We start from the raw sequence: 13,800 nt of genomic DNA on the forward strand, positions 1-13,800 counted from the left end.
TGAGGTCACAAAGAGTCAGACACAACTTAGAGACTGAACAACAACAAGAAAGCTGATTGCCCTTTGCTATCTACATGCAGTCACCGATGTTTAAAATGTAAAGTAGGAACCGGATTCACTGATGGATGATCTAGAAACCTGTGTCCCCACAGCCTGGAATCAGGTTCCCCTCTGATACAGAACACGGAAACGTGAAAAAAAAAAAGAGTCGTACTTCCTTTTGGTCACACCAACCAAGCATGTTCCATGAGGGAGAGGATGGGAAGAGTGTGAATACCCTGAAGTCTGCCTCCTAGAGTTTATGACTGTATTTGACAGGCCATCCATCTTAACCTAAATGGTCTAATTCATTTCAGAAGTGTCCAAATTTACATTCTCCCCTGGGACGGAAAGAACTAAAACTTCTGGATAAAATAAGACTTGGCTTTAAGGCTTGTGGGGAAAAAAAAAAAAATATGCTTTAGGCTCCACTGAGAGTTCAAACTATTTTTGAAATGTGTTCGGTTCAGCCAACTCTGAGATACAGTGTGCCAAAATCAAAATTCCCTTCACTCTGAACTCCAGAGAATTTTCAGGAAATTTGAATCCTATGGCTATTGTTCATTCCTTTGCTCAACACATCAAATAGTTCTTTTTATAAGCTACTTGATGCCCCAAAATTGTTCACGTTGGATTTCTTACAGACAGACGGCCACAAGTGCCAGGAATCTATCAAATTTGGCACCCAACATTTGGGATTTGGTTTATATTTTCTACCTGCTTGGAAATTTTGATGTTGGCCCCCAATTTTTTTCTTTACTCGGTCTGCTTCTCTTCAAAACCCTTTCTATGTACCTAGATGTCTGTTCTTATTATCTGTAAGTTAAATGAAAAACACAAGCAAAATAAAAACATAAGCAGAATACCAAAGTCAATCCAGAAATGCAAATTGCAATAAAAATACAATGCAAGGAATAAAGAAAGAAACCTTCATCCAGTATCTTTTACACTGAATGCTAAAAGATGCTGAAGCATCTCTGTGGATGTGTTATTTTCTTGATTTAAGGAAATGGCAACCCACTCCAGTGTTCTTACCTGGAGAATCCCAGGGACAGGGGACTCTGGTGGGCTGCCGTCTATGGGATTGCACAGAGTCGGACACGATTGAAGTGACTTAGCAGCAGCAGGAGCAGCAAGGACCTAGATGGTGAACAATGTATCCATGACATACTTGTAGCTATATAATGAGGAATCGTCACTTAAAATCATGAAGTCCTAACACCACTGAACCCTTTGCAGACCTCTGTAATTTTTAGCTGCTTATAAATGATTTGGTTCTTGCGTCAACGGTGAGGAGGCGAGGATTTGCACTGTGACCCACAAAGGAGGATAAGAGGAACGTGCCCCCGTCCGTGGAGAAAAAACTGCAGGGCAAGAGTCCCGAGGGTCACGCTCTCCACTGCCCTTAGCAGAGGAGCCTGGAACCAGACTTGCATCCAAACTAGGAAACCACGGCTGTGGACTCGGGACATGAAGCAGCATCTTCATATCACGTTATTGTCTACGAGTCAAGACATCATTGTCTCCATCTGTAATAACAGCAGGAGCACTCACTTGTGAGCACTTGCCACAGGCCAAGGACTGTTCCCCTGAGCTTTCATTTCGTGGGCTCCGTTTTCACAGCAATCCCACCTGAAGGTATATGCTATCCCTCTTTTGCAAATGACAGTAGAGCCACAGAGAGCTTCAGACACTGGTCTGAGGTTACACGGCCAATAAGAGGTAAGGATGGCTTCTCCCAGAGTTTGTGCTTGGAACTGCTGTGCTAGTCTTCTGCAGGAGAGTGGTCTTCTGAGGGCTAAAACAGGTTAAGAAATTGCAAGAGCTAAAGGAAATGTATGGTCCAGGGGTTAACAGTCTGCTTTGCAATGCAGGGGACACTGGTTCAAATCCTGGTCTGGGAAGATCCCTCCTGCTGCAGAGCAACTAAGCCCGTGCACCACAGCTCCTGAAACTTGTGCCCTAGGGCCCAGGAGCCACAGCTCCAGAAGCCCGTGAAACACCTACAGCCCATGATCCACAAAAAGAGAGGCCACCTCCATGGGAAGCCTGCACACCACACCCCACAACCAGAGACAGCCAGCAAAGCAATGAAGATCCAGCAAAAAAAAAAAAAAAAAAAAAAGAAAACCAATTAAAAAAAGAGACTTGACTTATGGACCTGTGGAGAAGCGGGGGGAGGGTGAGATGTATGGAGAGAGTAGGATGGAAACTTACGTTGTCATATGTAAAATAAGATAGCCAATGCGAATTTGCTGTATGGCTCAGGAAACACAAACAGGAGCTCTGTATCAACCTAGATGGGTGGGATGCGGCAGGGAGATGGGAGGGAGGTTCAAAACGGAGGGGATACATGTATACCTATGGCTGATTCGTGGTGAGGTTTCACAGAAAACAGCAAAATTCTGTAAAGCCATTATCCTTCAGTAAAAAAAGAAATTTTTTTTTTTAAAAAAAGGAAAAGTAACTATGTGGGCATTTTCTTACCTCCTTCAAAGAGAAGCGATCAACTGTGAATGTTCTGATGTAATTATGTTGACACGCACAGCTACACATACACCTGTGTTGACTTCCAGTGAAATGATGTCATATATACCGGAATCCTGTGTAAATGCAAGAGACAGAGTCTACAATCCTGTTATTCTAGGTAACGACAAACATTGAGAATGGTGGTCTTTTCTTAAGGAAGGGATCGATCCTCCAAAGCTGACAAAGCAGAGAAACTCTTTCGGTGAAGAAAACAAAGCAGACGTTAGACAGGGTGCCGCACTCAACGCGAGATGAGAAAAGAGCCTCCGCCTGTAAACATCCGCCAGGCGGAAGGCGCCAGGATCTCACTCCCCTTCCCGGCACGCATTTGTTTCTTCTCCACCCCGGTAAAGAGAAACTGAACAGGCGTCTTGCGATGATCAACAGTTAAGCCCATGTACTTCTAAAGATATCTTGGGATTCATCACCAAATTGCCTGATGCAAATTTAAAAATAAAAGAATACTCTTCTTGCTTCGGAAGCGACTAACTGTACACATCACACTGGGAAGAAACTTGACGTTTTCAACAAAAGTGATTTTTTTTTTCCCCCCTAGAGTCAGCATTTTGTCACTTCTCCCTCTTTTTACCAGGAGAGGATTTCAGTTCCATCCACTCTTCCGTGTCCTCTGCCTCTGGCTCACCCTTTTTTCTCATTTCTCACAGTGGCCGTATGCTATTGTGTTAATTTCAGGTACACTATGCAGGGATCTGACATTTGCATACAATGTGAAATGACCCATACAACAAGCCTACTAACCATCTGTCCCCATGCAAACTTTTCATCATATTTCTTACTGTATTCCTTATGCTGTCAATTATGGCCCCATGGCTTATACACTGATTGGAGCTGTGTCCCCCTAAATTCCCTTCACCTACATCATCCACCTCTTCCTCCCCTCTGACAGCCATTCATTTGTTCTCTGTACCTGTGACTGTTCCCATTTTGTTGTTTCGTTTTTTGGATTGCACATATGGAGATCCAACCAGTCCATCCTAAAGGAGATCAGTCCTGGGTGTTCATTGGAAGGACTGATGTTGAAGTTGAAACTCCAATACTTTGGCCACCTGATGCGGAGAGCTGACTCACTGGAAAAGACCCTGATGCTGGGAAAGATTGAGAACAGGAGGATAAGGGGACGACAGAGGATGAGATGGCTGGATGGCATCACTGACTCGATGGACGTGAGTCTCAGTGAACTCCGGGAGCTGGAGATGGACAGGGAGGCCTGGCGTGCTGCGATTCATGGGGTCACAAAGAGTCGGACACGACTGACCGACTGATCTGATCTGATCGAAATACCAATGGTACGTCCCACAGATCTAAGACAAATACTTTTTAAATTATATGGAAACACAAAGACCCCCAAACAGCCAAAACAAACTCGAGAAAGGACAAAATTGGAGGTACAGGCCCCAATTTGAAACTATACTACAAAACTACAGTCACCAAAACAGTATGGTACCAGCACAAAAGCAGATGCCTAGATCAATGGCACAGAACAGACAGCCCAGAAATAAACTCACGCTTATATGATCAAGTATTCTTGCCTGGAGAATCCCATGGACAGAGGATCCTGGTGGGCTACAGTCCACGGGATGGCAAAGAGTCAGACACGACAGAGCAACCACCACGTCCACTTTGACTATATGATCAATTAATCTACAACAAAGGAGGCAAGAATATACAACAGGGAAAAGACAGCCTTTTCAATAAATGGTGTTGGGAAAACTGGACAGAGAATCAAACTGGACTTCTCACCCCACATGCAAAAAAATCAACTCAAGACGGATTAAAGGCTTAACCCGAAACCATAAAACTACTAGAAGAAAATACGCAGTATGTAATATGTTTTTGGGATACATCTCCTCGCGCAAGGGAAGCAAAAGCAAAAATAAACGAAACTGCATTGAACTAAAAGATTTGTGCACAGTGAAGGAAACCATCAACAAAAGGCAAAAAAGAAAGGCAGCCTACAGAACGGGAGGGGATATTTGCAAATGATACATCCAGTAAAGGTTTAATATCCAAATATACAAGATCTCATACACTTTGATATTGAAACAAACAAACAAAAAAAAGATTTAAGAAAATGGGCAGAGAGACTTCCCAGGTGGCACAGTGGATAAGAATCTGCCGGCCAGTGCAGGTGACACGGATTTGATCCTTGATCCAGGAAGATCCCACATGCCACAGCTACCAAGCCTGCCCACTGAAACTGCTGAGCCTGTGTCCCACAACCACAGAAGCCTGAATGCTTAAAGCCTGCGTTCTGCAAGAGGAGAGGCCACTGTAGTGAGAAGACCCTGCACCAATAGGAAGACCAGCTCCCCACTCACCACAACTAGAGAAAGCCCGTGGAAAGCAATGAAGACCCAGCACGGCCAACGATAAATGCATCAATTAAAATGGACAGAGGACTGCAACAGAGATTTTCCCAAATAAGACAAATGGATGGACAACAGACATGTAGAGAGATGCTCAGCATCACTACTCGTCAGGGAAGTGCAGATGAGGCCACAGTGAGAGCTGTGAGAGGGACTACCGTCAACAGCAATAAACGAGCACTGGTGAGGATGTGGAGAAAAGGGGACCCTATGCACTCCAATACTTGGACCACCTGATGCGAAGAACCGACTCACTGGAGAAGACCATGATGCTCGGAAAGACTGAAGGTGGGAGGAGAAGGGGACGACAGAGGGTGAGATGGTTGGACGGCATCACTGACTCCATGGACATGAGTTTGGGTGAACTCCGGGAGTTGGGGATGGAGAGGGAGGCCTGGCGTGCTGCAGTCCATGGGGTTGCAAAGAGTTGGACATGACTGAGCAACTGAACTGAACTGAGGGTTTTAGAAGCCCTAGGAACCACAGCCCCTACCCAACCTCGGACACAGATACGAGGAATTTGCAGTATTGGAAGATCACTGACCGCTCGGTGACTCAAATATGGCTTGCAACTTCAGTGGCATAGAATCCCCACAGAACTCTTGGTTTTGAAAGAGCATCATTTAGGAGGGAAATTACAGGAGAAGAAACTTTGGAATCTGCTGCTGGGTCTTGTAGGAACTTCGTCTGTTTGACATCTGAACTTGACGTGCATCACCTAAAGACGACCTAGTATCCGTTTCACACAGTTGCCTGGAAGTGCTGGTACAAATCACATGGTGTTTTAACAAATTGCCAGTGACACTTTTGCTTGAGAACTGATGGTTCTGATATAACAGAGAGTGCTGGAGGCTACAAGCAAACCCCACTGAGGGGGGAAAAAACTAATGTGTTTTCTCTGAAGCTCTTATTATCTGCTTGTTTGTGGTTTGCTCATTAGGTGGTTTTGTAAAATAAATCGTGAGCATTCCAGGAAATAATCCCAATACCATGGGACCTTCTTATAAGGAATAATATTCTATGTCCCGAGGCTTTAAAATATAATCCTTTAATTTTTTCCTTGTGTACTTTTCATAATTTCATGAGAGTTTTATTATTATCATTTTTTTTTTTTTTTTGCCCCCTGATGAATGCTCTCTATTCTGAGAAAAGTTACTAAGTGCAACTTTGGCCTCTCTGTGAAGTCATCGTGATGGCCTTTAATCCTCACGGCACCAGAAATAACACAAATGACATATAATTGAACATGACTACTCTAGGGAGAAGCTCTATTTTAAGGATAAACAAAGAGATTAACTCCTAATGTCCAGAGTACGTTCCTGATTGTGTTTCTTATATGTCTGGTATTCAGCCTCAGGCCAAAAAAAATTTTTTTTTCTTTGAGGTGGTAGCATTCAGGGGGGCCTGAATAAAAGCAGCAGCACCCTGTATTGCAACCAGCAATGCTGAACTATGACACCGTGGGGCTGAAGATGGGGGAAAAGCTGTCATCAGCTCAGTCAAGCTCCTCCCTGCCCCCCCAGATGTGAAGGATGGTCACAAGTACCACTTGGGGCTGTCCAGCTAGCAGCTCAGGAAGTCAACTGAGGGCAGCTCTGTCATGGCTCATGTTGGCAAGCTGTGTGCTGGCTGAGACCCTTGGGGGCTCAGCTTGAGGGAGATACACCTGGAGATGTCTCCTTCTTTCTTTTCTACACAGGTATCCTCAAAAGCCCTGGGCCTCTGCACAACGTGGAAGGTGGCTTCCCAATCCACAAGTCCCGAGAGGTCATCCCAGTGAACCAGAAGAAAAACTGAAACCGCTTAGTTGTGTCCGACTCTTTGCGACCCCATGGACCACCTATCAGGCTCCTCTGACCATGAGATTTTCCAGGCAAGAATACTGGAGTGGGCTGTCATTTCCTTCTCCAAGGGATCTTCCCAGCCCAGGGATCTAACCCACGCCTCCTACATTGGTAGGCAGATTATCTACCACCGAGACACCAGGAAAGTGCTTGTACATATAGATGCTAAATACACACACACATACACACACATACATGCACATATACATAAGTATGCACACATATGTATGTATACTTTGGCCACCTGATGCGCAGAGAGGACTCACTGGAAAAGACCCTGATGCTGGGAAAGACTGAAGGCAAAAGGTGAAGGAGGTGGCACAGGAGGAGATGGCTGGATGGCATCATCGACTCAACAACATGAGTTTGAGCAAACTCTGGGAGACGGTGGAGGACAGGGAAGCCTGGCTTGCTGCAGTCCATGGGGTCACAAAGAGTCGGGTACAACTGAGCAACTGAACAACAAGAAAAATATATGTACATACATATATATACCTAAATATATGTATACACCTCTACCTATTATTATTACATGTATATTATCCATATGTGTGTGTATATATATATATCTTCCCAACCCAGGGATTGAATCGGGGCCTCTTGCATTGCAGGCGAATTCTTCACTGTGTGAGCCACCAGGGAAGCTGTATATATATACAGGTGTGTGTGTGTGTGTGTGTGTGTGTGTGTGTGTATGTATAGATGGCAACCTACCAGGCTCCCCCGTCCCTGGGATTCTCCAGGCAAGAACACTGGAGTGGGTTGCCATTTCCTTCTCCAATGCATGAAAGTGAAAAGTGAAAGTGAAGCTGCTCAGTCGTATCCGACCCTCAGTGACCCCATGGACTGCAGCCCACCAGGCTCCTCCGTCCAAGGGATTTTCCAGGCAACAGTACTGGAGTAGGGTGCCATTGCCTTCTGTGATATATAATACACATGAATATAAATAATATATATATTATAGATATAAATAGATGTATCATATGTATATAAATAGTGTGTGTGTAGATAATATGTACAAACAGCTGCACATATACACACATTATATACATATACTATACTCTGTATTTGAGAAAAAAATTCTAACAGCAAAAAAATCTTTACCTTGAAAAGTAAGTACTTCACAAGCAGAAGGCTCTATGAAAACTGTGACAGGCACCTGTGCTGAGGAAAGTTATTCTGTGTCCCTAGGTACACAGTAAAGCTTGCTTTCCGGTCGTTAACGGGAAAGTCCGCAGTGCCCATTTCTTCCTTTTCCTTCACTGCCTGTACTAACCAGCTCTTATCTTTGGACTAATGGCTCAAATCTCAATGGCCAGGAAAAATTTTTATAGAATTTTGCCTCTCAACATGTGGGTCAATGTGTGCACTCAGGATTTGCCTTAAAAAAAAAAAAAAATCAGTAATTAAAAAAAAAAAAAAAGGCAGAAACAAGATACGCTTCTGCATTGTCTTTCCAGAAGAGGTGGGGAAAAGGCTGCCACACTCTTGCTGTCAGGAGCTGCAGGGCCCCACGCCTCAGGTCACCAACTGCCAACCTCCATGGACTTTGTGAGTCTATCCCACCCACTTTCCGTGAACCGTCACGAGCCAGTTTTCCTTCAACTGGACCTCAGGGCAATTTAATTGCTCCCTCCCCCAGAAAGCACAGGGAGCAGAAAGATGACTGTCTCCAGTGGGGTGAATCCAACATCTGTGCAGACCAACCCCACAGACGGGAAAGGCTCAGATCATAGTTGAGAGCTAAAATACAAACTAAATAAGCAGCTGACACAATCTTAGGACAAAGCTTGATTTTTGGTGATCGCTGACAGTAAAACCTGGGGAAACTTGGAATACTCTCCTAACAGTCATGAACAGAGTAATAGGGAATAACTGTTAAAAAAAAAAAAACCCTCCCCCCTCTGCCCATGAATATACAATAACTTCTTATGTTGCGTCTGGATTCAACTTCCAGAGCATGACATCACTGACAATATGTCATCCCAATGTGCCAACAAGACATTGTCATGTGTTTGCTACTCAGAAAATACGTGCATGGTGAAAGAACAGCTCATGGAACAGACCTGTAATTGTTATTAATGTTCCAACCATAAGAAATACGTCAGCTGTCAGGGAAACGGGAGTCGCTGACTCTCTGGGGTGCAGGGTCACTGGATACAACTGTTCAACAGCAACGTCTCTGCTTCACGCTGGAGACCAAGCCATATATAGGTAACTCCATGACCACCTTCTTTTCCTTCTTGCCTGTGACCTCATCTCTCTAGTATTTTCTTTTTTCTTCTTCTTCCTCTCAGGCACAAATGTCTGCCTTGTAAGGCTGTCAGGGAGCGTCATAGACAGAAAGAAGTGACTCTGTTCACAGAGCATAGTATCAGAGATTGAAGACCTGAGACCCAAGGTCTCCAGGAGGTAAGGTGGGCAGAGAGGTCAACGATCCAGAAAGTGTCTGTGCTGTCTTATTCCTCAAAGTCCTCTATAAATGCACCCTTTGAATGACTGGCTTGTCCAGCCTAAAGCCTGAAAGCCTAAATGCAGACCCTCCACAATCTGTGTCTACCCGATTCTCAATACCCCAAGCACAGGTTGGATGCTCCCAGGTTTAGCTAGTACCACTGAGGATTAGCAAACAGGCAGGCCCAGTGGACTGGAGAGTGTCTCAGTGGCTCAGACGTGGAGGTGGACATTATGGAGCCGGCAGTCAGAGATGAGAGATCAGGACGATCCCTCAAGAGACCAATGGAGGAGGCTCCGAGGCGTGCCCTGCTGGGGCGGGGGCCGGCTGGAAGCATCCCCCACCACGTCCGGGACTCTCGGTAGCTAACCACCTTCCTAGGAAGCTTCAGCATCAGTGGGGACCCTGACACACGCATGGTCTCACTGGAGTCTCTTCACGTGTCTGCAAGGTCAGCAGAGGCAGAACCACTTTTCTGAGACGAGATGGAAACACCCCACTGTGACTACCCATGGCTTCCCTTGTCCTTGAACCCTCTGTCCACCTCTCTCTGCGCCGCCAGGTGGTCAGCGAGTGACATCAGCCAAACTCTGCTGACCCCTGCTCTTGTTCCTTCGCCCAGTACAGAAAAGATGCTATAAGCTGTCTTATCAAAAGAAGGAACGGGAGCAGGGGGGAACTTCCCTGGAGGTCCAGTGGTTGGGGCTCTACCTTCCAATGCAGCCCATGCAGGTTCAGTCTCTGGTCAGGGACCTATGATCCCACACGCTGCGGAGAAACTGAGCCCATGTATGTAATTACTGAGGCTGAGACGCCTGTGCCCTGCAACGAACCATCGCACATGCTGCAAGGAAGGTCCTGAGTGCCGCACGTAAGGGCCAGCACAGCCAGAGAAATACTCGAAGTGAAGTGAAACTGGAAGTTGTGGAGTCCCGTCCTCCTCTCTGCGACCCCATGGACTATACAGTCCATGGAATTCTCCAGGCCAGAATAGTGGAGTGGGTAGCCTTTCCCTTCTCCGGGGGATCTTCGTGACCCAGGAACAGAACTCAGGTCTCCCACATTGCAGGTGGATTCGTTCCCAGCTGAGCCACCAGGGAAGCCCAAGAAGACTGGAGTGGGTAGCCTTTCCCTTCTCCAGCGGATCTTCCCGACCCAGGGATTGAACCGGAGTCTCGTGCATTGTAGGCGGAGTCTTTACCAACTGAGCTATCATGGAAGCCCTAGATAAACACATAAAAAACTAAGCGAAACAAGAAATAAGGAATGGAGCCAGGCAGCCAACCAGTTACACAAAGCAGCCAAGCTGAGTCTCAAATTTCTAACCACGCTTTTTTTTTTTAATTAACTGGAGGATAACGGCTTTAGAATGTTGCCTTGGTTCCTCCTGTAGAACAACATGAATCAGCCATATGTATACACATGTCTCCTCCCTCTTGAACCTCGCTTCCCCTTGAGCCTCCCTCCCACCTGCCAAGGTCAACACAGAGCCCCGGGCTTAGCTCCATGTGCTCTACAGAAGCTTCCCACTAGCTGTCTATTGTCATGTGCGTAGATCAATGCTCCTTCCTTAATTCATCTCGCCCTCCCCTTCCCCCTGCAGCACCCACAAGTCCATTCTCCAATTCTGTGTCTCTCTTCCTGCTGTGCATACAGGTTCATCTGTACTACTGTTCTAGTTTCCACATACATGTGTGAGTATACGACACGTGGGACATCGCTGATGACCCAGGGCTTAGGAATCCCCGGGATTCAAGGGACCTGGCTTCGATCCCTGCCAGGGAACTAACACACCACATGCTGTGGAGGGACAAAGTCCACATACCACACAAATACTGAGCCTGTGCAGCGTAAGGAGAGATCCCTCGTCCCACAAAGAACACCCAACACGGCCACGCAAATAAATATGTAAAAACAGTAATTAAGGAAAGAGATGTCCCGGGACATCGCCACATGTTTCCCAGGAGTAAAGTCACCCCTGGCTCAGCTCCAGTGTTGCACACACTCCCCAGCCCCTGTAACGACCGCGTGTGTGTGTGTGTGTGTGTGTGTGTGTGTGTGTTACACTCTGTGCAACGAAGCCTTTTCACAGGTGTCTTCCCAGCCTTTCAGACCTTCCTCCTGAGTGTCAGACTCTTCAATCCTCTTTCATAATTCCACTCGGGGATGCCCGAAGCCCTGGAGTGGAGGTTCGACATTCTGCCATGCTGACCCACCTTCTCCCCTAGCGTGTCTGAGCTCCCCTGAGGCTCCAGTCCTCAGTGGACAGTACTGTCATTACCTCCACTTCCCAAGCAGGACCTCTGGGCCTCTCTCCTGGCATTGACCCCAGCACCCAGCCCCTCCTATTTTTCTTCATTAACACAGCAGGGTCTTCCTGTCTCCCTCAAGCTTCTGCGGGCTCTCCTCCCCCGAGGGTGCCCAGCTCCCTCCCTGACTCCCCACCATTCATTCATGCTAAACTTTCATTTGTCCAGCTGTGCCCACAAGGATCTCGTGAAGGTTTCAGTTTGCCTGTGTCTTGGGCATTCCAGGTGGCTCAGATGGTAAAGAATCTGCCTGCTGACATAGGAGACTTGGGTTTGATCCTTGGGCTGGGACGATCCCCCTGGAGGAGGAAAGGATGACCCAGTCCAGTGCCCTTGCCTGGGAAATCCCATGGACAGAGGAGCCTGGTGGGCTATGGCCCTTTGGGTCAAAAAAGACTGAGTAACAGAGCACAAATTCACTATCTATGCCTTGCAAGGGCTTCCCTGGTAGCTCAGTTGGTAAAGAATCTGCCTGCAATGCAGGACACCACAGTTCAATTCCTGGGTCAAGAAGATCTGCTGGAGAAGGGATAGGCTACCCACTTTAGTATTCTTGGGCTTCCCTGGTGGCTCAGCTGGTAAAGAATCCGCCTGCAATGTGCGAGACCTGGGTTCGATCCTTGGGGTCGGGAAGATTCCCCTGGAGAAGGGAATGGCTACCCACCCCCGTATTCTGGCCTGGAGAACTCCGTGGACTGTATAGTCCGTGGGGCTGCAAAGAGTTGGACTGGGCGACTTTCACTATGTCACTATGCCTTTCGAATAACCTTCACATTCTCAACAGCTTTCAACCTTGTGACAATAAATTCCAGAGCATGGTGTGTGAGGTCCTTTCCTAACGTCTCATTGTGTAGCCAGTGATCTATTTACAAAAAAATCCATCTCTGCACCCCCTTTGAAGCTGTGGACGGAATGTTCCTTCAGCCTGAAAGCCCTCCTCCTGATTCTGTCTCTCCGCTGCCTTCTCCCGCCTAGCTGACTCCTCCGAAACTCAGCTCACCCAGGACACTTCCCAGAGAAAGGTTTCAGTCTACCGCAAACCACCCGCAGAGACCGTCTGCTTACTGATTCAGCTGCAACCCCGGGCTCTAAGACCCAGGACCATGTGCTAGTCACTTGATGATTGTTTGTTGTTGTTTAATTGCTAAGTCGTGCCGGACCCTTGGTGACCCCGTGGACTGTAGCCTGCCAGGCTCCTCTGTCCATGGGATTCTCCAGGCGAGAATGCTGGAGTGGGTTGCCATTTCCTTCTCCAGGGGGATCTTCCCAACTGAGGGATGGAACTCACGTCTCCTGTGCCACCTGTCTTGCAGGTGGGTTCTTTACCTCTGAGCCACCAGAGAAGCCCCAAGGGACTGGCAATCAGTGTCATTAAAAAAGCAAAAGTCATCAAATCAGGTCTGCCAAGAAAGCTTGTGTTGCTGGTAGGAATGTCCCTTTCTATAAGAATCACACAGCCATACTAGATCCAAGTGCATTCCTATGCACCTAAGTGGTTTCCCATCCTTTGGAACAGCTTCACAAATGGCCAGTGCTTGACAACAGAAGATCTGAGTGAACACACAGCTGCGGCACCAGGTACAGGGGCACTCTGCTCGGGTGGCTCTGGGCACAGATTCATGGTGCCAAGCTGGCATGACATCAGACACCAGGTCCAGAGGGGGACTGAGGGCAGGCATTCCTCGATACGGTGAAACTGCAGAGCAGGTAGGTCTGGACTCAGGTGGGGCTCTTTCCTGGAAAAGCAGAGTGATCCAGTCCCAACTGGAGTGGCGCCTTGTCAACCAAACCCAAAGCTTCAGAAGGTAAAGAAAAAAAAAAAAAAAAGCCTTCCTGGAGCCCAGGGTTTTTTTCATCCTTGGCACTATGGACAGCTGGGGTCTGGATCATTCACTGGGGCCGGGTTGGAACTGTAAGAAGGACATTTAGCAGCATCACTGACCACTACCCACTGGAAGCCAGAGGGACCCCCTCCCCTGTCAAGAAAAAATGTCTCTATACACAGCCCCCAGGGAGGGGTGCTAAGTGACTCCCAACTGAGAACCGTGGTTTTATACAGAGTCATTTCTATTCTAAGTACCCACTTAAAATCAGATGATGAGCACGTATAAGATCAGACCAGCTAATAAAGGGGAGGATTCGACATACATTGCTGTGACTCTGGGGCTTCCCTGGTGGCTCAGCGGTAAGGAACCCACCTGCCAATGCAAGAGACGTGGAGTCAGGAAGATCCCCTG

The 13,800-nt window shown here is 47.1% G+C and overlaps 1 long non-coding RNA gene across 1 annotated transcript in view; it reads right to left on the reverse strand.

Moving 5' to 3' along the window:
* The window catches only part of LOC139181630 (uncharacterized), a 288,747-nt gene that overhangs the window by 89,394 nt on the left and 185,553 nt on the right, over positions 1 to 13,800 (reverse strand). The window contains exons 4-5 of the long non-coding RNA XR_011565424.1: positions 2,527 to 2,642; positions 1,075 to 1,179 (exon numbers count right to left, since the gene is read on the reverse strand). This is a non-coding gene — a long non-coding RNA (uncharacterized lncRNA). The remainder of the gene's footprint in view (positions 1 to 1,074; positions 1,180 to 2,526; positions 2,643 to 13,800) is intronic.

Source organism: Bos indicus, chromosome X (genome assembly GCF_029378745.1).
Source record: "Bos indicus isolate NIAB-ARS_2022 breed Sahiwal x Tharparkar chromosome X, NIAB-ARS_B.indTharparkar_mat_pri_1.0, whole genome shotgun sequence".
Classification (NCBI taxonomy): domain Eukaryota; kingdom Metazoa; phylum Chordata; class Mammalia; order Artiodactyla; family Bovidae; genus Bos; species Bos indicus.